Genomic DNA, 27,062 nt, shown 5'->3' with positions numbered 1-27,062 from the left:
CATGTGTCTCAAGGGACTTCCGTCCCGACCTGGTAAACCTTCCGGTCCTACCCGTGTCGATCTTACGGTCCACATCACAACGTCTTCCGGCCCATAACATATATGCCTTCTGGCCCATAACATAATACCTTCCGGCCCATATCAAGAATAGCATACATAACACATACAAACGGTTAACTTATCATATACAATGCATACAACTCATAACATATCCGACCTTCCGGTCACACAATAACACCCTTCCGGGTACAATATAGTGAGAAAACTCACCTTGCATGAAGAATCAACCTCTAGTGATGTTGCTGCTAAATGCCGATCTCTAACTCTATGTCAAATCCCACAGTTAACCCGATTACACTACAACAAAAATCCGAAATAACTACGGAAATATTCCGTAGCTAAACCATGATATTCCGTAGTTACGTGTGGTTAGAGACGGAATTTGCTACGGAACCCATCTGTTGCAAAAATCTTCGTTACTAAACTTTTGTTACGGAATCCGTAGGACCTTCGCAACGGATTTTGCAACAAACTTATTTCCGTAGCAAAATACCTATAAACTGTATCCGTATCAGTGACGTAGGAAATTAGCTACAATTGTTGTCCGTAGCATATCTGTAGCAAATTACCTACCACCCAATCCATAGTTAATCTGTCACAAATTAACTACAAACCATACCCGTAGCTAATTTCCATAGCAAATCTACTACGTGCAATGCCGTAGCAAATATTTCATAGTGAATCTACTCCGATCTAATTCTGTAACAGATAGTTGGTAGTAAATTTACTACAATTTACTTCCATAGCAAATTTACTACAATATATTTTTGTTGCAAATATTCCATAGTAAATTTACAACAACATATTTTCGTTGCAGAAAAAAATATTATGACGGAATAGATTCCATAGAAAAATCCATAATAATTCAACTACATAATAACAACGTAAAAATAGCCATAGTAACTCTGTAACAATATCAATAACAAAAAATGGTGACATGATTATTTAAAAAACATAAAAAAAATGATTCAATTTTTTTTTTCTGAAGCGAATTTATAACAAAATCAAGATTCTGAAATTGCAATAACAATAAAAGAAATTACAAAAATACTTAATAAAAAAATAGTTTATCGTCAAATGAAATACCCCTATGTCCAAAGCACCAATCAAATTAGTCTAATACTCAAACTCAACTAGAAATCCTAAAATGCAATCAATAAAGAGTGTATCACTGATTATTCATATCATTAACCATGTTTCTCACATCATCCAACTCCATCCTTTGTTGGTTCATGGTTTACTCTAATTTCTGGATCTTCCTCTCGAGATGATCTTTCTCAAAACTTGTATATGGTGAAGTGCATGTTTGAGAGGAGTTTTCATGAAAAATGGACCTGCCATATGATCCAAGCCCATAAACTATTTTCTTACGATCATGTCCTCCAACAGCTGCATAAAACAGTTCGCTTTCAGGAACTTCCTCTCCTAGCAATGCCAAATCCGCACGTCGAGACACAAACAAATCCTATAATGATATTTTTGCATTAATATATTTTTTTATACAAGATTTTTTTTAAAAATTCCTTTTATCAAGTAAATTACAAATAAACTTACATTAACTTCTTTAGCTTTGTCAACTTGAAATCTTTTTCCGTCATGATCCTTAGTATGAGTAAACATGAATAGTTCATAGCATGATGGAGCTTTTCCTGTATATTCCTCCTACATTAACACCAAGTATATGTCAAACACAACATGAAATGAAAGAAATAAATTATCATACTAGACTTTAATAATTTACATTAACCAATAATAAGGAAAGGCGGTGGTTATATTATACAAATATTATAGATTGCTATAACACTTTTCAAAAAGTGATCATAAGTAAACATGAACGTAATATGCCAAAATAATTAAAACACACCTCCATTAGATGAAATGAAAATAAGATGTTAAAAATAATATTAGTAGTTAAAATACACATACCATATCAGCAGCAATTTGTTGATGTGAAGCCGATCCACCATTATGGGTAGGTGGGGCTTTTCCACCAACTACACCTTTACACCTATTTTTTTTTATTTTGCTCTGATTTTTTCTTGAAGTCCTCTGAATTCCATATTTCATTCCAAGCATTCCATACTTTTATTTCTATGTGACATGGCTTTTCACGAGTTGGGTTTCTTGTGCTTATGTCATAGATGTACTGTCGATATCTTTCTTTGGCCTTTTGTTCCCAAGCAGCCTTGACGACTGAGTCACTAACATCAACATCCCACTGACATTTTTTCTATAATTCATAATAACAATTAAGTTATAATATGTGATTGGTGTGACTAATAATTACACAAAAGCATAATAATAAATAATCTACCTGAAACTCTTCCCAATAAAAATGTTTTGTCTCTTCGCTTAAATTTACCCACTTATATCCATTTTCGTCCACTTTATCTAGGAATGATTTCGTAATTATGGACGAACATTTACCTGAAGGTAATAATCTACAAAACAAAAAAATGCATAATAATATGAACTAATCAAACTTAAATAAAAAAATATATGAAAATCAATTAGTATTTTCACTTACGTATTTGCCCGAACTGTAATATTCATGCGTTGTTCTAGTTGTGAATCTTCTTGTTCAGTAGCAATCGGTGTCGATGTGGCTGCTGTGGAGGAAGGGGCGGATGATGGGTCTTGTCTAGATGAAGGGGATGATGATGTGGCTGATGTGGATGAAGGGGTTGATAGGGTACTAAACAGTGGGGCTGATGTGGATGAAGGGGATGACAGGGTACTAAACAGTGGGGTTGATGCGGATGAAGGGGCTGATAAGGTATTTAACATTACGGGGGTAGTAGATGCTGTTGTTGTCGATGTAGGGGCAAATGATGGTGTTGGTGTGGATGAATGGGTGGTTATTGGGGCTGATTGAGTACCAACAGTGGGGAGGTAGATGTTGTCAGCCTCATAGTCGGTGTGGATGCAGGGGTGGATGCTTCATTTGTGTACCTTTGTAACAACCGATGCATGTTCTTGTGTGGCCTTGTTGGATTTCCTTTCAATGGGAATGGAGACATCTCTTTTGTAATAACAAATTTGAAATGAAATATTATAAGGAGGCCAGGTTTACACATAAACAAACAAGTTATATTGAAACTGATAAAAAAAGTCTGATAAAATCAAGAAGTATGGCAGACAACAACATATAAATGACCGATAAGTGAAACATTTGTGGGTATCTTTCCTTTTAGTGTCTTCCTACTTTTCTGTAAAACCATATATGGTTGTCTAGTAGCACTTTATTCCTTGCTGTTTACAGATAAAGATTGTAGAATAGGAATACACACGAATGTGAAATATATAATCAATTGACTGTATTGGAAGCATTATTAGAAGTATAGGAAAAGAAATTGTAGAATAAGATGCCAAACGCCAAATTGGCAATCCAATCACGAACTGGTGTTATTCTGATCGGTAAAAAAAATTCTTCAACAATCAATTTTTTTATTCGGTGGGATCTCGATGTAGAAACTAGAGAAGATCGAACAGATTTATGTAGAAATTGTAGAAACACAAGTAAATTACATGATTAATTTTACTATCTTTGATACTTATAAAAGATAAAGATTAAGAAGAAGATGGAAGAAATAAAAGAAAATTTACCAGAATCTGTGGGAGCACAATAGTAAGAAGCAACGAACAGCCCTAGAAGTCGATAGGAAAGCAGGACGAACAAAGACGTCCACCACCAGAATTATTCTTGACGTGGAGAAGTTATGCGTAATTAATGGGAATCGGTTTTCAAGGATTAGATACAGGGAGATTTGGTTTGGCGGGATTTGAAACAAGGATTAAAAAAATTCAATCAATGATAAGATATATGTAAATATATATCTGTATGATTTACATGGTAATGATTCTATATATATGGAATGGGTAACAAAATGATTTTGTAGTTGAAACTCACTCCCGTAACTGAAATTATTGCAGTATGAAACCTTTTTCCTTTGAAAATACCCAAAATACCCTTCCTTGTTATAGATGTTGTTGACATTACTTATTATTATCTACTTATTCATATATGCTCGAAATTATATCCATATGCCAAATCTCATGGAAATTTTCAAACAATAGTTACTCCAATTGTAGTCAAAGAAATCAGTCAACTATTTTTCTCATAATTTAATAATACTTACTCCAATTGTAGATGTTTTTTTGAAGGCTATTCTCATGTATATGACATCTCCATTAGAAATACCACCCTTATCCCACCAGAATGATTTGTTATTGTCCTAATCTGCCCATATTCATCCGTATAAAGCACAAAAACCAACTATTTTTACTAAATCAAACATAAAGTAAATTGAAAAATAACACAAAAACTGGACCTGAACAAGAACAAAGTTGGAAATGTTATTGGACTGGTTAGTTTGGACCGACCCAAGCTGTGTCAGGATGGGCCTGATCAATCTTAATTGGATCAGGTTGCTAGGCATAACATCATACAATATCTTTTTTTGATTTTCAATATGTCCAATTTTATTTAAGGAAATTCCGTATTTACCCCTTAACATATTAGCATTTCCCCACATCATTAACCAAAGTTTCCACCAAAAGGACTACAAAAAAAAATTAGGAAGACTAAAATACCCTTACTAGGAAAAAGCAACACAGAGTATAAATTGGTTTGTCCTATATATGCATATAGAATACAATGTTATAATAAACTAAAATAATTAAACTGTGATGGTGTAACAAACAAATCAATACCAATATCGTTCCCATTCGTAACGCAACTAAAACCAAAAAAAACAAATCTATAAAGTTTCAAACAAATCGTTAATGAAGTCTTACTTATTATCATCATCATACATATCATCATTTCCGTCTTCTTCTTCGTTTGTTGATGAATTGTACCCAAACTCACCCTCATTGTCATCATCATTATCATCACTAGAAGCATTGCTTGAGATGTCGCCATACTCGACTGTTTCATCACGTGAACTTGTGGATGCTTCTTCCATAGGGCTAATGATTTCATTTGGTTCCGCTTCATCATCTTGAAAAGCATCATCATTTTTATTATTAGTAGTATTTTGTACATCAATCCATCCACGTTGTTTAACTTTACATACAGCTAACCAATCAGACATGTTTTGCTTCATGCTAGGGTATGGAATGTAACAAACTTGAGTTGCTTGCACAGCAAAAACAAATAGTTCAAACTTTCTAAACTTTCTTTGTTGTTTATGTCAACTAGCTTATATTGCTTATGGACCTTGACCCCAACATTAGGAGTTGGATCATACCATTCACAGTTGAACAAGACTGTGCTTTTGATTGGCAAACCAGGATATTCAACTTCTAGTATTTCCAACAACCTGCCATAGTAATCACAAGAGTCGCTACATATACACACTCCACTGTTCATTGTCACTTTGTTAACACCATATGATTCTGTATGAAACTTATAACCATTGACAAAGTAGATGTTATATAATTTCACCGTCCTTAAGGGTCTTCTTGAAAGATCATGTATATACTTGTTCTTTATTTGATTTTGACGTGCCTATATTACAGAAAAGGAACTACATAAGAAATCTGTCAATAATAATAATAATAATAATAATAATAATAATAATAATAATAATAATAGTAATATCCTAAGCACTCACATAATTCTCAAACCAGGAGGCAAAGTTTGTATCCACTTCTTCCATGAGATTATGTTCGCTTATATCAGGATATAGTTCTTTCAGCAACCTTTCATATTTTTTGTACACATAATTAAAATAATATGAAATCATGCAAAGTTGAATAATATGTGACTTTGAAATGTCAATTACAAGCTTACTTGACATACGGTTGCACCTTCTCTTCATTAAATAGTATGTAAGAATGTAATGCATTAAACTCCTTATCACTTAACCTCCTACTCTTGAGTTTTCCATATGCGCGGCCATGATGTAAAAATATACTCAAATTTTCTTCATCAACATCTTCAGCTCCTCCATCATCATTACGAGGCATCTTTTTGATACGTGTATAAACATGGGGCTCGAAATAGTGAGAGCAAAAGTTTGAGGCTTCACGAACCAAGAATGCATTGCAAATTGACCCTTCCACTCTAGCTTTGTTTTTAGCATCCTTTTTCAATTAATGGAGCAATCTACAATGGAACAGACAACATATTAAAGTTAACCAAAGTTAACATTTAATGTATAAAATATAATGCGAAGTACAAAATTAACCTTTCAAATGGATACATCCAACGATATTGAACATGGCCTCCTATCTTTGCTTCATATGGTAAATGTATCGGTAAATGTTCCATCAAGTCAAAAAATCCAGGGACAAATATCTCCTCCAATTTACAAAGAATTACAGGAATTTCAGCTTCAAGCCTTTTCATGTCTTCAACAGTAATTACTGTTGTGGTTAAGCTTCTAAAGAAAAGACTTATCTCAGTGATTGCTTCCCACACCTTGGTTGGTAACATCTCGCGGAACGCAATTGGCAACAATCTTTGCATAAAAACATGGCAATCATGACTCTTCATTCTAAACAGTCTATGTGTGCTCAAGTCTACACATCTCCCGAGATTCGACACATAACCATCTGGGAATGTCAAATTCTCCACCCATTTACATACGACTTTTTTTCCTCCTTGCTTAACGCATATGGCGCTTTTGTATATTGACCTGTAACTTGATTTTTACCAAAACCTTTTCTATTACAGAAGACTTTCAAATCAGCTCTTGCTTTTGTATTGTCCTTTGTCTTGTCCTTCACATCCATTACTGTGTAAAACAAATTTTCAAAAAAATTCTTCTCAACGTGCATAACATCAAAATTATGTCTTATTAAATTTGTTTTCCAATATGGCAAATCCTAGAATATGCTTCTTTTTTTCCAACCACATCCAACTTTTTTGCTACATGATTTATTTACTAACTCAGCATTAACTTCTGTCACTTTTAACAAGCCAAAATCTTCAATTTCCCTTAAAATTTCTACACCATTCATAATTAGAGGAGGACCCCTTTCTTCTATACGGTTCTTGGTGAACTTAGTCTTATTCAATCTGAATGGGTGATCAGATTTGAGAAATCTTCTATGACAATCAAACCAAGAAATCTTTTTACCGTTTGGCAGCCTAAATGCTTGTGAATATTTTCCACAATGTGGACATGCTAGCTTACCTGCAGTTGCCCAACCAGATAGCATGCCATATGCAGGGAAATCGCTAATTGTCCACATTAAAGCGGCTCTCATTTGAAAATTTTGTTTAAGTGATACATCAAAAGTTACGATGCCTTCTTCCCATAAGTCTTTGAGTTCTGCTCTAACAGGTTGAAGGAAAACATCTAACCTTTGCTTAGGGTTTTTAGGTCCGGGCACAATTGCAGTCAAAAACATGTAGGGTTCCTTCATACACATAGATGGTGGCAAGTTATATGGTGTAATTATAATGGGCCACGTTGAATGTTGTGCTCCTGAGGTTCCATGGGGTTGGAACCCATCTGTGCATAGTCCCAACCTAACATTACGACTTTCGGCTGCAAATGACGGATTGATAACATCAAATTGCTTCCAAGCATCAGAATCAGACGGATGACACATAACTCCAACATCATGCCCATGATCTTGTGCATGCCATCGCATGGAAGCAGTTGTTGCTCGAGAAGCATACAATCTCTTCAGCCTTGGAGTCAAAGGCAAATAATGCATTCGGGAAAAAGGTACACGTGAAAACTTAGAAGAATTTCTTGACTTTTTATACCTTGGCGCTTCACAAAATTTGCATTGATCAAGATCTTTATCTCCTCGCCAATATAACATGCATCCATACATACAACAATCAATCAATTCCACGGGTAGACCAAGTCCTTGTATTAATTTTTTTGTCTCATATAAACTATCAACCATGGTATTGTCCTTTGGTAAACCATCCTTCCTCAATTGACAAATTGAATCAAAACATTCCTCAGGGATGCGATATTTAGATTTGATATTCAATAACCAAGCCACAACAGACAATTGTGTTACTTTTTCACAACCAGACCACAACTCTCTATCAGCAGCCTTAAGCATATCAAAGAAAATCTTATCTTGTGGATTTGGCTCCTCATCGATATGGGTTGTCATGAAATCAGGTCCTGCAACATCCAAAATCATCTCCTTATAATAGGGTTCATGTTGTTGATTCAGACTCGTGGTTGTGTCATCTATCTATGATGAAGTACAACCTGTAGTTGTTTCTCCATGTTTATCCCACACATGGTTGTTTGGAATAAAACCAAACTTAGACAAGTGAAACTTTATATCTTCAATTTCTCTATATGGTCTGTTTAGGCATTTTTTGCAAGGACATTTAATTTTTTCTCCATCCATAAAATGTTGTTTGCTACAAGCAAACTCGATGAAAGTATTCAAGCCATTTCTTAAAATAGGAGATATGAATCCATCGGCATCTAGCCTTTCATACATCCAATTTCGATTTGTATTGTCCATTTCTACTATTTTATTTAAGTATATTAAATCTGTACGAAAGAAAATTACAAGTGTTAGATATGCAAAAACAAAAATTAAGATGCAAATTAAAAAGTTAAATAATACATGATAATTCCAATAGTGTGTAAAATTAGATAGTTTGTCAGTATGACTTCCAAATTTAATCAATACAAACAGACCTAAATTGTATTTACAGCAACCATAGATTAAATGTAACATAAATAATACGAAATAACAAAGTATATGCCATTGACCATTTTACCGCTAATGTTGTTTAGTGATTTTATGGGCCTAATATGTTGCTGTTGTGGTTAATGTGCTGATATGTTGAGTTGCATGCGTAAAAAGAAAATAATAATATGTTTCCAGTTAATATGTTACCTGTTTGCTTCATAAAGATTGCTCACATTCGAATTATCTTTTCTTAAGTGTTAATAATTAATATTACAAAAGCAAAAGTGTGTTTCTTCTTGGGTTGAAAAAGAATAATTTTTTACTTGTATGTCATAATATAATACCACCAATGTGAAACATGCTTAGTATCATTGCTGAAACGACCAATGGAGGTCTTACTCTTATCTGTTCATCATCTAACTTTTATAATCTGTAAGGCTGCTAAGCCGCTAATGTGCTCCTAAAGAAGGACAAGAAGGTATCTGGTGGAATCGTAGTTGGAGTTTCAATCATCTGGTTTATTTTTGAAGTGCTGGAATATCATTTGATGACTCTTGTTTGTAACGGTTTGATTCTTAAATTGGTTAAATGTCTTGGCCTTTATCAACATGTAAGTGTTTTATCTTACTAACTGTCTCACTAATTTGATACCCTCATTCATGAGTTGGTGTTTTATACAGATCTCCACCAAAATTCCTAAAGTGTTGATTCCACAGAAACCCGTTTTGGAAATTGTTTCATCCATGAGAATTGAGTTAAACAAAGGTTTTGCAGCGATTATAGATATCGGTTCAGGGAAACACCTCAAAAAGTTTCTATCTATAAGTGTTTTTTTCTTCAATCTTTTGCATAAAAGAAGTCAGAACGAAAATTGCCTGTGTCTTTGTTTTAGAGGAAATTGTTGGCAAATACTGAAATAGAGAAGAGGGATGACGAAATCGGTCAACTATATATCTTCGTTGGAGAAGGGAAACATCAACGATACCAACTATCGTCGGATCGGAAATCTAACAGGAAGTGGGAGAAGGGAACTATTAAGCGGGAATGTGAAAATAAGAAAGAAAAGGGGATTTTTTATTTAGAGTTAAATAATTGTTTTTTTATCTTTCTTTTAGGTCAAATTCAATTTGTTTGATTCCGTTAACAAATCAATACTAAACAGTTCTTTTTTTTTTCTTTTTTTTTTTTTTTTTGTATTTTTTAATGGAAATATTAAACATTTATATAAATTATAGACAAATAATGTTTCATTAATTGAATTATACTCGTTATTGACTTTATCATTATAATTATAAGAAAAAAATACCATATTTAATAATATATAATCAATGGAAAATTACAAAATATTAAATACACAATAGTAATTAAAAAACATATCAAAGATGTAACTGTCTTTTTCAATTTCGGAATCGGATCTTTTTCAATTTAGAATCCGAGTGTGGCCATGTTATTTGAATACAAATAAGTTAATTAAAAACCAATTCTTTAATGTTTTGATGTGTTATCTAATTATTACAGTAAAATTAGAAAACGTTAGGGGTGGCTAGGCATCCGACCGCCCCTAATGTTTTCTTTAATGTATTAACTCCGCCACTAGTGAGTAGCATCGGGGTGGTCTGAGTCGGAGTGTGAAGTAAAATTGAAGTGAGACGGATTCTATATGAATAATTCATTGATATGAAAGTCAAAGGAAACTTGGATATTTGGATTTTTCTTTTTTTCTTTTTACTTTTGGTTGACTCAATGACTCAAATGCAACTTGGATGTTAAAATTTTTTGGACCTAGAACAAAAAAATGACTTCAATCTTAGGGTGGTAATCAGTTTCGGTTCGCTTTAATATAAAAATATAAGATATATCTTTATATTTAATTAATTAACGCAATTCAAATTTTCGAAACGAAAAGTTTAAACCGATCGGTTTGGTCTAAAGTTTATGAGACAAAAACTACAACCAAAAAACAATATTCAAATACTGAATTTGATATATGGTATAGTTTAAATCGATTTCGATGGGTTCGATTTGGTTTTCTGATTTTTCAGTCTTCGAGACCAAATAATTTCCACCCTTTTTAATCTTTCACTTCTTGTTGTCATATATATAGTAATTTCAGTCTTAAATATAATGTGTCGGTCTCTAGTGTTTCAACTTGACTTGAGAAGCATCTAAACACATAAAAATTGAATATTGAAAAACTGTATTGCATAAATTAATATGGTTTTTATTTTATAGTACATATAATAGTTACGACGTATATGATCTGTAGCAAAATACCAATGAGTTATAATTCTGTAGGAAATTCCGTACCATGATAACTACGAATTCCGATTCCATAGTAAAATTCTGTAGTTATCTGAATATTAGCTAGAGAACATAATTTTGTAGCTAATTCTGTAGCAAATATACCTACGTCTAACGATTCTGTAGCGTAGTCCATAGTAAAGTACCTACAGTTTTTCATATCGTAGCTAAATGCCGTAGTTATTTAGATATTTGCTACAGAATGCAATTCTATAGCAAATTCCATAGTAAAATAGCTACAACAAGCCATTCTGTAGCATAATCTGTAGCAAAATAACTACGGATTTTACTTTCGTAGTAAATTTCCGTAGTTATTTCGACTTTTTCTTGTAGTGTTAGAACTAAGTCCAACCTTTCGCTTACTAGGTCTAAAGACAGACCATCTACCGGCCCATTCTTGCCCTAAATCCATTGGGCCCACCAAGGCCCAATAATAAATGGGCTTCCCAAGGCCCAACCTCACCCTACAAGATAAGCCCAACATGAGGCCCAAGACATCAATTAATTCTCTGCTCATATGCTCAACTACGCAGGCCCAAGGATTCAAGCCCAATACTTAAAGCCCAAATATCAAGTCTAGTCCAAAATCCCATAGAGGGGTTACGTGGGGCGTACCTCCTTGGTACGTTCAGTGTACGCACAAACGCCCAAGGACTGATTGGGGACCTCAACCCAGTAAGCGGGGCGTACTGAAATTACGCGGCGCATAGCCTTGATTTTTCTAAATCCATTTTCTGGGTCTTAACCCGTTAAGACCTTAGCTCATCTCTTGGATCTAGGCTTCCTAACAGTCCTTATTCCATAAATTCATAAACTTTTAGCCTTTGCATGGCTGAAGTGATCGCAACACACACAATACTCCTTCTCTTTACTCATTAAGCTCCCCATTCATGCATGACTTGATCTTAACCTTTGAGATCTTATTTTTATGAAACTACTCCATCAAAAACACTCAAAAGGACGGCTAAAGGGCTCTGGAGTTTAACAACTCACAAAGCTTCAAACTTTGGGACCAAAAACCCAAAAATGGACCCTAATATGCACAACACAAAAGAAAGGGAAAGCTTGGGACTTTATACCTTCAAATGGTGCTCTAGCCCCGGGAAAGCTCAGATCCAAAGCCTAGACTTCAATTCCATTCTCTTCCATGCTCTTTCTTAACTCCCAAGAGTCCAAAAGAACACATATAAGCTCAACAAGGCCATAACCAACTCAAGAACGACTATATAAGGGTTTGAGAGGGTTTTTGACTAAAGTATGCGGCTGGAAATGAGACCCTCTCATTCTATATATAAGGTGTAACAACGTAAAATTTCCAATTTAATTTTTCATTTTCAAACCACAAAATATATAACATATCAAAATCTCAAATCCATAACAACATTGTTTTCAAAACAAATCCCAAGATCTCTCTAACATGAACTCCATCGGTGTGGGTGTGTACAAGTAAAGCCTTCGCCTTCCCACGGTCCTCGCTGGTACCTGAGACATCAAACACAACAACTATAAGCATAGATGCTTAGTGAGTTCCCCAAAATACCACATATCACAAATACGCCACTCAAGGCTAAACCCGACCCTCCGGTCAAGATGTCTCAGCGGGACCCTCCAGTCCCGCAGCTCGTCGGACCCTCCGGTCCAGTTATAGCTCGTTGGGCCCTCCGGCCCGGTCAAAATCGTTGGACCCTCCGACCCGGTCTATATAACCATACAACATACAAACAACACATAGCACAAAATCTCTAAGACAACACATAAACTCATACATAGCACATGAGACCCTTTGGTCAACTCGAAATACCTACTCAAGGTAATGAATAGTGAGAAGACTCACCTCGCGTATCTTGGTAACTCGTAAATCTTGTAACTACTAGTGCTCGATCTTCTGAGTTATCATCCTCATACAACACAAGCATATCTCTACTTAATACCACCATGACCCTGGCTGACTAACACTACAAGGTCAAACTAGTCAAATCTGGTCAACGGTCAAAGGTCAATGGTTTACTCGACTCGTCGAGTCTGGCGTGGACTCGCTGAGTCCCTACGGGAACCCGATCCCTCCGAATCTCTTCCAACTCACCGAGTCACTCACCCGACTCGGTTACTCACCCCTGGTTCGCAATCATTGAACAACCCGCACCAACTTGCCGAGTCTGGAAGTGGACTCGGCGAGTGCATTCCATGCACAACCCCAAACGACCTTCTGAGGTCAGATCCACTCTACTAACTCATAGATCCAGTCCCCTTAAGCTTATTGACCACGTAAAGTCCAAGTCTTGGTGCTCATTAAGCATCAAATAGCTCATTAATGGTGTTTTAGCCTCAAATACATTGATCCCAACTCAAAACCTCCATGGATGCATATAAAGCTTGGGCAAACAGGTGCTCTGGACCTCTATGGGTCCAGATTCAGAGCCATAACTCACCAAGGGACCATGAGGATACTAGATCTAGCCACAAATGGGTTCAAAAGCCCTAAATCTATATGAACATCACAATAACAAAGAAGAATTCGAAATGGTACCTCAGTTGTGATGTCTAGGACCTTAGTTCTTCAAGAATCCACCCCTCTCTTGCTTCCTCTTGACTAGATCTCCTCTTCCCTTACTAGACAATAACTGGAAGATCAACAATAGCTCTTTCCCTCACTTGAATCACTCAAATGCTCTAGGATCTCACGCTGGGGACTGATGAGCGAAAATGACGGCCATAAGGCCCTTTAAATAGGCCTCAAACCCAAGAAATTAGGGTTTCATTAAACTGCGCAGACTCGTCGAGTCCGCCAAGGCGACTCGCCGAGTCCGGGCATCAAACCGGGTGAGAAATCGCATCCCAACTCGGAGAGTCTACGCATCAACTCGCCGAGTTCTTCTAGAAAACTCAAAAATAAAAGAATATTTAATATACCTGAAATCCCGGATGTTACAATTCTCCCCCACTAGAATCTGACTTCGCCCTCGAAGTCTCATTCCTGAAATAGCTCTGGATGCTGCTCCTGCATTTCCAGCTCCGGTTCCCAGTTCAACTCAGATCCCTTTCGATGCTGCCCACTGAACCTGTACCAGAGGCACTTCCTTGTTCCTCAGAACCTTGATCCTCCGATCCACAATCGCAACTCGTCTCTCCACGTAGTTTAGGCTCGCATCCACTTGAATGTCCTCTAACAGCACCACTGACGACTCATCGGCAATACATTTCCTCAACTGCGAGACATGAAAGGTATCATGGATCTGCCCCAACAAAGCAGGTAGATCCAACCGGTAGGCTACCCTGCCTACCCTAGCAATTACCCTGAAGGGTTCAACATACCGGGGTCCCAACTTGCCCCTCTTCCTGAATTGTATCACCCCTTTCCAAGGAGAGACCCATAGGAGCACAAGGTCACCAACCTGAAACTCGAGCTCGGACCGACACCTATCCGCATAACTCTTCTGGCGACTCTGTGCGGTCAACAACCTCTGCCTGACCTGCTGGATCTGCTTTGTTGTTTGTAGTACAATCTCCGTGCTACCCATTACCCGCTGCCCCACCTCTCCCCAGCAGATGGGGGTGCGATACCTCCGCCCATACAACAGCTCAAAGGGTGGCATACCAATGCTCGAATGATGGCTGTTGTTGTACGAAAACTCTGCTAAAGGTAGATAGGTATCCCAGCTCCCTCCAAAATCCAAAACACAAGCTCGGAGCATATCCTCAAGCGTCTGAATCGTCCGCTCGCTCTGTCCGTCCGTCTGAGGGTGGTATGCGGTACTGAAATGTAGTCTCATTCCCAACTCCTCATAAAACTTCTTCCAAAACCTGAAAGTAAAACGCACATCCCGATCTGAAACAATCGACATCGGAACCCCATTCCGCGATACCACCTCTCTCACATATAATTTCGCCAACTTCTCCGCAGAAGAGCTCTCGCTGATGGCTAGAAAATGAGCGCTCTTCGTCAGTCTATCCACGATCACCCAAATCGTATCAACTCCCCTCGCAGTCCGTGGCAATTTGGTGATAAAGTCCATGGTAATCTGTTCCCACTTCCATTTGTGAATCTCCAGCAGCTGCAATTTGCCGTGCGGACGCTGGTGCTCGGCCCTAACCTAACGACAAGTAAGGCACCTCTCGACGAACCATGCAACATGCCTCTTCATACAGGGCCACCAATACTCCTTCCTTAGGTCCAAATACATCTTAGTAGCCCCGGGATGAATCGAGAATTTTGATCGATGCGCTTCCTCCATCAAGATAGTACGCGCACCGCCCACAGACGGTACCCAAATCCGACCCTGAAAAGTCATAAGTCCCCGACCATCCGTAACGAATTCCGATGCCTGACCGACAACCCGCTCTCTCTTCTGTTTTTCTGATCTCGCAGCCTCAACCTGAGCCCCTCGGATGGTGTCCAAAATCGGGGTCATCACCGTCAACCTCATACAGGTATCTCACATCAGGGCACCCTATGCCCTGCGACTCAGGGCGTCGGCTACCACATTAGCCCTGCCCAGGTGGTACATGATCTCGCAATCATAATCCTTTACCACATCCAGCCATCTCTGACGCATATTTAGATTTGGCTGGTCCATCAAGTACTTCAAGCTCTTGTGGTCCGTGTATATCGTACACCGAACCCCAATCAGATAGTGACTCCAGATCTTGAGGGCGAAAACCACAGCACCCAACTCCAGATCATGGGTGGGATATCTCGTCTCATGAGGCTTTAAATGCCTTGATGCATACGCGATCACATGCCCTCTCTGCATCAACACCGCTCCCAACCCCAATATCGATGCATCACAGTACACCACGAAATCCTCCATCCCTTCGTGTAATGCAAGCACGGGAGCTTCACACAATCTATGGCGAAGGGTCTCAAATGAGTTCTGCTGCTTCGGTCCCCATGAGAAAGTAACACCCTTCCGGGTTAACTTGGTAAGTGGCACAATAATTTTGGAGAAGTCCCTGATAAATCTCCGATAGTAGCCTGCCAGCCCTAAGAAGCTTCGGATCTCCGTAGGTGACCTCGACACCTCCCAACTCATCACAGCCTCGATCTTGGCCGGGTCAACCAATATCCTATTCTGGTTAACGAGATGCCCTAAGAACTAGACCTCCCGTAACCAAAAATCTCACCTGGAGAATTTGGCGAATAGCCTCTCCGATCTCAGAACTCCGAGGAGATCTCTCAAATGCTCCTCGTGCTGCTCTCTGGTCCTCGAATACACCAGGATGTCATCAATGAATACAATTACCGATTGATCCAACATCGGCCTACACACCCGGTTCATGAGGTCCATGAATGTTGCGGGTGCATAGGTGAGCCCGAATGGCATCACCACGAACTCGTAATGCCCGTAATGAGTCCTAAACGCCATCTTCTAGATATCCTCATCCCAAACTCTCAACTGGTGATATCCCGACCTAAGGTCTATCTTGGAGAACCAAGACGCTCCCTGCAACTGATCAAATAGATCATCGATCCTCGGTAGCGGATAACGGTTCTTGACCGTCAACTTGTTCAGCTCCCGGTAATCAATGCACATTAGGTGAGAACCATCCTTTTTCTTGACAAAAAGGATCGGCGCTCCCCAGGGAGAACTACTAGGACGAATGAACCCTTTCCCCAACAGCTCTTGGAGCTGTGAGGATAACTCCTGCGTCTGAGGCGGCGCTAGGCGATATGACACCTTAGCGATAGGCACGGCCCTGGGAAGCAAATCGATACGAAACTCCACTTGCCTCTCGGGAGGTACGCCCGGCAACTCCTCGGGGAACACGTCTCGGAATTCACACACTATCGGTACATCATCCACTGAACTTGGCCTCCCAACAACCTCTCGTACATCTGTCACATAGGCCACGAATCCCTTGCAGCCTTGCTGCAAGCTCCGCCACGCTCTGGCAGCCGAACAGAATACCGAACCACCACGAGTCCCCTTGCCATAAACTGTCAGCACTCCCCCACAAGGATCTCGGATCATCACCAACTAACGCTCGCAATCTATGACAGCCCCGAAACGGCTCAACCAATCCATGCCCACTATAACACAAACATCCCTCATGGCAATCGATATCAAGTAAATTGGAAACTCCACTCCGAAGATCTCCAGTACGCATTCACGTATCACCTCGGTAGCACATACCTCACTCTCATTGGCTATGGAAACCTGCAGAGGTCGACTCAACGCCTCCCTCGGAATACTAATGTGCCGACTAAAAGTCACAGATACGAACGACCGACTCGAACCCGATCCCTCTCCTGAACTGCCAACTGTTGGCCTCGCGCATAGTACCACCATTCTGAAATACAAAGAAATAACAACTGTTAGCGATACTAATACCCCTGGAGGGATCCCACCCACTACAAGTTCCCTAGTATTATCTTGGCCTTCCTCGGTTCGGGTACGGATCCTCTGCTTCCTGTAGTACGGGCCCATACTACCTTCCACATCTATCCGTACCTTCCCTAAGGACCGCCTCGAATCAACCAGGTCACTTCCCCTACTACTAATCACTGCTACTCTTTATACTAGGCTTACCCTAGGAAACCTCTGACTCCACCCAACCCAGTCCTCAGCTGTTGAAGGCCTCTTGGTGATGCCAATTAATTATTACCTGAATACAATCACATGTGCTGAGGCTCGGATAATCCGTTGAGTAAGGGACTCATCTCTACAACGGTTAAGACTCAAACAAGAGCTACGCAATAGAGTCAAATCCAACGCTCTGAGATTATTCAACCGTGATCACATGTGACTTTAACGTATTCACCTAACAGTTGACTCCCATCACTTCAAGGCCCACATAGCACAAAGCAAATAGCATTTGGACGTAAGAAAGACAATGTCAAGCAACTCTATCCTCGAAGAGAGAACTGAACTAGCATAGAATGCTAAACTCATACTATGAGGAATAACCTAAACAGGCTACCCTACTGCTGTCTACTCAACTCTAGCATGCAACTCTTTCATATACTGAAGCACATAAAGCAGGCACATAAGGCATCACTCCTAGATCCTTATTCCTATTCTAGCATGCTGTTCTACAGAAACTGATAAACATAAATAAACTTGTATAGGTACATTGGGGAATACTTACTTGAGCTTGGCCGGTCGCGCACATCACACACATTATTCTTTCTCTTTTCAAATTCCTTTCAAATCCTTTTTATAAAATGGTTTTACTTTTGAAAATTTTCATACCAAGCCCTTAGTTTGAGTTCAGACACACCCGAGAGTATGTCCGAATCCCTCAAACCAAGGCTCTTATACCAACTTGTAATGCCCCAATTTTCACGTCCAAAAATTTCGTTTTAAAACATTACTTTAGAAAACGTTAATAATTAAAAACATTATTTGATCAACCACATCACATCGTAAATCATGTCTAAAAGCCAAATCATACAACCAATCAAAATATCATAGTATAAATCCCAGGGAAATCTAAGAGATGCGGAAACCAGCATGTGTGCATGATGTGCCGTTACCGTGCCAGCTCCTTCCCTTTCGACGAAGAGGTAGTTGAAACCAAAACTGTACACTGTAAGCACAAAGCTTAGTGAGTTCCCCCATTGTACCACATACCATACAATCACATATCATACATAAGTTTTCAGGCATATCTAGGTGCCCAACCTACCCCTTCGGTCTTCTCGACCGGATACTGCCTAGCATATATGGATGCTGGCCTCCCCTTCGGTCCTCTCGACCGGATATTGCCTAACATATCTGGGTGCTGGCCTCCCCTTCGGTCCTCTCGACCGGGTACTGGGGACTATTTCACCCCCTACTACTACCACATAACACATATATCACATAGTCTATATAGCATGGCTGGGCATGACCGCCCCTTCGGCCCTATCGACCGGTATCCTGGGGGACTATCTCCCCCTACTGTCACAAACACATAACATAACACAGGTAGTAGCAACCCTAGATGAATATCACAAAGAAAATCATCTAATCACATATCTCCTACTGGTGAGCCGGCATTGTGGCCTTAGACCCGCCGCTACTGGAAGGTAACTCACCTCGTAGTAGCTGCTGATCTGTGTGGGAATAGTCTGTCTGTCTTCTGCTGCTGCTCCAGAAATCCTCCGGCTAAAATTCCCACCAAACACTTAGTCAAATACTGCTAACTATCCTTTGGGTAAAAAGACCATTCTACCCCTGATCATGCCCTAAGTCAAAGTCAGAGTCAACTTTCAGTTGACCCGACTCGCCGAGTTGGCTCGCCAACTCGCCGAGTCCATGCCCAAACGACTGACCTGAATTCTGCTTCTACTCGCCGAGTTCTCCTTCCAAACTGATGTTCAAGTCCTTCATCCTACTCGCCGAGTTGTATGAACAACTCGCCGAGTTCATCTTCATCCGATGAACAATTTATACTGTGAGTTGCTGAGTTGTATGAACAACTCGCCGAGTCTGTTCTTGATCTAAGGAGATTTCCTTGAACTCGCCGAGTCTAGGCATCGACTCGTCGAGTTCCATTATGGGTGAGTTTTGGCTTCCAACTCACCGAGTCCACCCCGGACTCACCACACAACTCAACACAGCTAAAAGGGGACAATCTCGGAGACTCGCGACCAGACTCGCTGAGTCAGATGAGTGACTCGCCGAGTCTGCTTCATGCAAGAGCCATAAACGCGATTTTGCTGAAATCCAGTCCATGCCATTCGTAGATCTGGGCTCCTAGAGCATGAATAACACATAAAGTTTCCAACTTCACGTGTAAATATCCATCTAGGAGGATTTTACAGTTCAAAATACACCAAAAGAGAAGATCCAAGGTTTTCATGCAACATAGGTCCATGAAGGCAGTAGATCTGAGCTCATGGAGCTCAACCATGCCTAGATCTAGATGTTACTCAACTTATTACGAACCCCCACAAATACACAAGCTTGGAAATGGATCAAGAAAGACTTCAATGGATCTATAAGGGACTAAGCATGAAAGCAAGGGGAAAATCGGGTCATACCTTAGGGAGCACACTGAGAAAGCTCAAAGATGCTTGACCTCCTCTTCTTCTTCTTGATCTACTCTTTTTCCCACTCCAAAACTTCAAGAGATCACCCAAATGCTTCAAACTCGCAAGGAAACAACTCTTGAACAAGGTATAGAGCTTTGAGGGTGAATGGGGGTGAGATTGGGGCAGAATGAGGGTTTTAATAGAGTGCAATCCCTTGAAACTTAGGGTTTCATCCAACAGCGGTGACTCGCCGAGTCCAGGATATGGACTTGCCGAGTCGCCAACTTATACGTGTCCTGGGTCCCGGCTCTACTCGGCGAGTCGGGCCTATGACTCGCCGAGTCCAAGGCTAAAAATGGAAAACACTCAAATAAGATTTACATACCATGAACTAGGTGCTACAATGATACTCGATCCTCGAATGTCAAACCCTGATAACTCACTGATCCTCTGATTCTGATGAGACTGCAACCCAAAATCAGCTACCGCTCCCTCATACCAACCCTGCTAAATGATCTGACTCTCGCCCCAAGCACAGAAACGTCCACACCTGAATAGGGATCATACACCCACTAACTGCTTTTTGCATCCATCTGAAAGGAACCCCTAACACTTTGCCCTTAGAACAAAATAATAACCATGATCGATCAGAAGTGTCCTCAGACATCACTCTCATAAGCCTTAGCTTTAGACCCCATATCCCTTTTTGACACCACGCAAGGTATGACCTCAACCCACACATTGAACCTTCATGGATATCCATCCCTTGATCCAACGCCTCACGGAATTCCCTCTCATATCATCTCTCCTTGCCCAATGATGCACAAGTCACAAAGTTCTCTTTACTTCAAACGGTTACTATATTCTCAATTAGAATCGTCTCATGTATCCCATGGTATATCCCGTACCAACGGACTGACCCTGCTCAGGTGAAAAATATCGGGTGACAGCAATAACCCCCCTCTTAACACGAGATTCACCTCTACATCCAAAACTCACACCGTGTACCTGAAGCATCACCACAGCCCAACTTATCTTGGGAGTTTGCGGATGCCCCAAATTTGGAATTACTTGTTCCAACAAAACACCCATCACATACCTCATGACTCGCACCCTGCGTACAAACCACCTCCCTAAACGCCTTTGGATGCGACAACCACAACTTAATTCGAAATATTGCGATTTCCGACAAGTATGGAGACCCCAGTCTCGCCCCTGGTTCAACCGCCAGCCTCCCACAACTCAACCATTAAGGCTACCTAAGCCTAAAATTCTCATGTGCTCTGTTGTGATCAAAGAGTATTCCCTCCTAACCACCTCTCGCTAACTAGAGAATACTACGACTCCCTGTAGCATCACCACACTACGTCCATTAACTCACGCTCTACGATCTGACATAAATAGATGCCCACACTCATCCAAATCATTCATCAATATTTCTAGCAACAACCGCCAGAACCAAAACACTTTTCCCCGCTGCAATCCTTATTTCTAAATATTATCATTTGATGCTATTAGCCGAAGAGCTCCCACTGGACCCATAGATGCTAGACACATCACTTGACGTCTCTACTCAAGACTCAAAATTATCCAAAACTCAAGGAATTAAACTCGGATACCTCGATGCACCACATCTCGTCCACGTATCACCCGAAGATACCTTCCCTCCAATTCAGGGATACATTATCACAACCTACGAATCGCTAGATACCACACTCCCCCACTAAGCTCTGCTAAGACACTAATCCATCTCCTTTCGCCCCAAAATTGGCGATAACTCTGATATCTTGAAACCTGGAACTAATCCTGTTTCCCCCTCTGAATCAATCCTTTGCACGGGGGCAGAATATCGCATCCTTCAACTCCCGCAAGCATCACTCACACCTCCCTATCATAGTTTCTAGGTCCTTGACCTCCGATCGTAATATACTCCTACGGTCCTCATCACGGTCCAGACTACCCCCGAGTCTGTTAACCCACTGTCTCACCTTCCTCTGTTCCAGTCTCTACTCTGGAACCACTATCCTCCTCCTCTTCTGAGGGAACTGAAAACATGCCTGCAGATCACGCAACATTGCCACTACCTCCACGAGCGGCCAACTCGTAGGTGCTTCCATACATCTGGTACAAGCTCTGTACTTACCACCAATAACCGAAGCATCTCGGTCATCCATTTACTCCAATTCCTCCCCTTACGAAGGACCCTCGCTCCACTCGAAGCTACATACCTTTCCTTTCTAGGAAATCCACTCAACAACTCTTACCGCACCTGCACGTGCCACTGAGTTAAACTTCACTCTAGTTATCCATATAGAGCAATTGTTGTCCTCGAACTTCCATATACTCTGAATCTGCTCACAAGGACTCTCGGGTCCATGCACTGCTTTCCATAACATGATTAATACTTGGGGCCAGACCATATCAGTTACCATTCCCTGGCTACATATTCCTTCATTCTCTTCATACCGATCCACTAACACATACAAAGTCTTCGGCATGACTGGACTGCCTTACCAGGCCTTCAGCCTATCTGGACCACTCACAGAACGTTCAGCATGTTTGGACCGTTCCTGAGCCTTCGGTCTGATTGGTATGCCTTTCGGCCTTCAGTCTGTCCGGACCACTCAAAACTCTTTTACGTCATCCTGAACCATCCTTCCCGGGAATCTCTCCCGTACATACTGTTCTAGCCCTGTTGGGGTTTCGAACCCCCATTCCGTTCCCGGAATCCTTTCCATGGCCTAGACCCAGGCCTCACATCGACCACTACCTTCCTTGAAAACCATGGTCTCCTCCCTGCCTATTTGTCTGTCACTTACTCATACCAACCCTTACTCTTTGCTGACTAAAACACCGCTAAATCGTAACAGCTAATCAACCTCTAATGCTTGTCGATTCTCCTGAGAATTTTCCAATTCTCCCCACTTAGAACGCCGAATCCCAACCACCGGTGGCTCATCCGGCATAAAACAATCATTCCTACTCATTGAAACTCGTTCAACATGGCCTTCTGGCCTAGTACCCTATCTCATTCGAACTCCACCTAATCCACCACGACCGGATAACGAGGGAACCACAACCATCATTTGCTACAAATCATGGCACTCAGACCATATCATCCCCTCTCAATCTGCTGTAGCATGGTACTCGAACCATAACATTACTTCTCAATATGTTACGATGCATGGTACTCGAACCATGACATCACTCCTCAATCTGCTATCGGACCCTTAGTCCCATCAATTCTGGTGGCTTCGTGCTGCTGAACTATCGGTACAGTGAGGAGGCACCTCCCACTGTGGCCTAGCAGTTACAAAGGCTGCAACAGCATCACGATCTAAATACACAGCATACCGTTCATCGAACGTCTCGATCAATGTGGTCTCAATAGACCCAAATATCTCAGGTTTAACTTTCCCGCATGGCTGCACCCACCTCCTCATGAATCATCCCGTGAATCTTGTTATTGCTAGCTCCTCTGTTCTCTGGGTGACATATACCCACCATGATGTCTCTTATGCACAACACACAAGATACCAGAGACTCGTTCGAGTATACTCGCACTCAAACATCCAATCCTACTTGTTCCTTGGTACCCTAAGGATTCTTACTTGGACTGCGCATTAATCCGGTGTTTTTGGTAGTACGGGCCCAATACTACCTCCTACACCGCATCAACATTCACCCTAAGTCCTCCTCCCAGGATCCCAACTCACAAGTACTCTACATCTCGCTATCATAGGCTACCCTTCGGCAAACCTCTCATACTACCTACTCGCTCTCAAGCATCTCATAGTAGCAACAATCTCCTAGGCTAAGGCATCACAAATCAGGCCACTCTAGTCCTATCATGAATACCTAGCCTACTCTAGCATGCATAACGTAACTCCTCATATGCCATAGCATATCACATATCATAATACTTAACATAAGGGTATTTTGGGGACTTTACCATTCGGGCGCTTGCTAACCGTACACACTGCTCCTTCTTTGGTTATCTCAAAACCTCTTATAAAATTTTATGCTTTTATTATTGGAAAATATTTTTTTCTCAAATCCTCGGTTTGAGTTCAGTTACGCCCGACGGTGTACCCGAATCCCTCAAACCAAGGCTCTGATACGAACTTGTAATAACGTAAATTTTGAAAACAATTTTTCATTTTTCAAACAACATGAACCATCATTTAATATTCTAAAATTCCATGTTTAGCAAATGTCATCGTAACAAAAATACATCCCAAGATCATAAAACAATTCTTCCGCCAGTGTGTACAGATCATGTCGGCGTCTTCCCACGGTCATCGCTAGTACCTGAAACATATAACACACGACTGTAAGCATAAATGCTTAGTGAGCTCCCCAAAATACTACTTACGCACATACATCCTTCCAGGCCCTGACCTTCCGGTCCATGTGTCTCAAGGGACTTCCGTCCCGACCCGGTAAACCTTCCGGTCCTACCCGCATCGACCTTACGGTCCACATCACAACGCCTTCCGGCCCATAACATATATTCCTTATGGCTTCCGGCGCATATCAAGCATAGCATACATAACACATACAAACGGTTAACTTATCATATACAATGCATACAACTCATGATATATCCGACCTTCCGGTCACACAATAACACCCTTCCGGGTACAGTATAGTGAGAAAACTCACCTTTCATGAAGAATGAACCTCTAGTCACATTGTTGCAAAACACCGATCTCTAACTCTGTGTCAAATCCCACAGTTAACCCGATGAGAACTAACTCCAACCTTTCGCTTAATAGGTCTAAAGACAGACCATTTACCGGCCATTCTTGCCCGAAATCCATTAGGTCCACCAAGGCCCAATAATAAATGGGCTTCGCCAAGGTGCAACCTCACCCTACAAGATAAGCCTAACATGAGGCCCAAGACATCAATTAATTCTCTGCTCATATGCTCAACTACGTAGGCCCAAGGATTCAAGCCCAATACTTAAAGCCCAAATATGAAGTCTAGTCCAAAATCCCACAGAGGGGTTACGCAGGGCGTACCTCCTTGGTACGCTCAGTGTACGCACAAACACCCAAGGACTGATCGGGGACCTCAACCTAGTACGCGGGGTGTACTGAAATTACGTGGCGCATAACCTTGATTTTGCTAAATCCATTTTCTAGGTCTTAACCCGTTAAGACCTTAGCTTATCTCTTGGATCTAGGCTTCCTAACAGTCCTTATTCCATAAAGTCATAAACTTTTAGCCTTTGCATGGCTGAAGTGATCGCAACACACACAATACTCCTTCTCTTTACTCATTAAGCTCCCCATTCATGCATGACTTGATCTTAACCTTCAAGATCTTATTTTTATGAAACTACTCCATCAAAAACACTCAAAAGGACGACTAAAGGGCTCTGGAGTTTAACAACTCACAAAGCTTCAAACTTTGGGACCAAAAACCCAAAAATGGACCCAAATATGCACAACACAAAAGAAAGGGAAAGCTTGGGACTTTATACCTTCAAATGCTGCTCTAGCCCCGGGAAAGCTCAGATCCAAAGCCTAGACTTCAATTCCATTCTCTTCCATGCTCCTTCTTAACTCCCAAGAGTCCACATGAACACATATAAGCTCAACAAGGCCATAACCAACTCAAGAACGGGTATATAAGGGTTTGAGAGGGTTTTTGACTGAAGTATGCGGCTGGAAATGAGACCCTCTCATTCTATATAAGGCACCTTTCTTAATTAGGGTTTTTGAGTCTGGGCTCACTACACCCATCGTAGTGTAAGGTACGCCCAACGTACCGTGTGGCTTCTGCATCCAACTTAATCGCATGAGTACGCGCAGCGTACTCCCTTGTACGCCCAGCGTACTCATCAGTGACAATTCTCATTTAAGGGTCAAACTTCACAATTTAGCAGAAGAAAAAGGGTTAAAAATATACTCCAAATTCCCGGGTGTTACATGTTGTGTATCGATTCTTCCAATAGTTTGGATAAAGCATGCTTGTGGAATTGCCTTCTTGGACATGTCAATAAGAAACGCATAGCCCAACTCCAAAAGGATTGAGTGTTGGAGTCATTTGAACTTAGGGACGATGACGTGTGCGAATCGTGTTTACTAGGAAACATGACCAAGTCACCTTTTACTAGCTCTTGTGAAAGGGGTGAGGGTTTGTTGGATCTCATACACACCGATGTGTGTGAGCCCTTTAGATCCACCATAAGGGTTGTGAGCCGCTTCTATATGACTTTTACCAATGATTATAGCAGATATGGGTATATCTACTAAATCAAGCATAAGTCAGAAACCTTTGAAAAGTTCAAAGAGTTTAAACAAGAAGTGGAGAATCAGTTGAGCATGAAAATCAAAATGATTTGATCTGATCAAGGTGGAGAGTACCTAAGTATTGAATTTCACGAGTACCTCAAGGAATGCAGAATCATTTCGCAATTGACGCCACCTAGGACACCGCAGTTGAATGGTGTGGCTGAGAGGCATAATCAAAACTTCCTAGACATGGTTTGTTCCATGATAAGTCGTGCTTCACTACCTATCTCATTCTGGGGGTATGCCTTAGAGACTGCCGCCCATATCCTTAACTTAGTCCCTACGAAGAAGGTTGCCAAAACACCTCATGAGATGTGGACAGGGAAAGCTCCCTCGTTGTCACATATCAAGGTTTGGGGTTGCGAGGATTTTGTAAGGCGATAGACTCACGACAAGCTCGAACCTCGTAGTGAGCAGTGTATTTTCATCGGCTACCTGCAAAAGTCCTTTGGATATCTCTTCTATAGACTGAGTGATAGTGTTGTCTTCATCGCGAGGAGAGGGGTTTTCCGTGAGCGAGAACTCATAAGCCAAGGGGATAGTGGGAGGCAAATCAATCTTTAAGAGATTCAAGAGTCGAGCGATGAAGGAACCTCTAACGCTGGCGCTCAACCCGAGGAGGAAACTCTGGTTGAACCGATTGATGAGTCCTTACCTCTTAGACATTCCGATAAAGTTAGGGTTCAACCCTAGTTTTATTGTTTTCATATTATTACCGAAGGGGATATGTTCATTAGTGATAGTACACTAGTGAATTCGGACGAACCTAACAGCTATAAGGAAGCCATGGTAGGCCCGAAGTCTGCGAA

General features: G+C 40.8%; 1 pseudogene; it reads right to left on the bottom strand.

Moving 5' to 3' along the window:
- Nucleotides 1–4,853: 4,853 nt before the first annotated feature.
- LOC145014138 (uncharacterized) lies at nt 4,854–8,517 on the bottom strand (annotated as a pseudogene).
- Nucleotides 8,518–27,062: the final 18,545 nt, after the last annotated feature.

Source organism: Lactuca saligna, chromosome 1 (genome assembly GCF_052625555.1).
Source record: "Lactuca saligna cultivar CGN05327 chromosome 1, ASM5262555v1, whole genome shotgun sequence".
Classification (NCBI taxonomy): domain Eukaryota; kingdom Viridiplantae; phylum Streptophyta; class Magnoliopsida; order Asterales; family Asteraceae; genus Lactuca; species Lactuca saligna.
The sequence above is the reverse complement of the archived record's forward strand: the minus strand, read 5'-3'. Positions and strand labels throughout refer to the sequence as shown.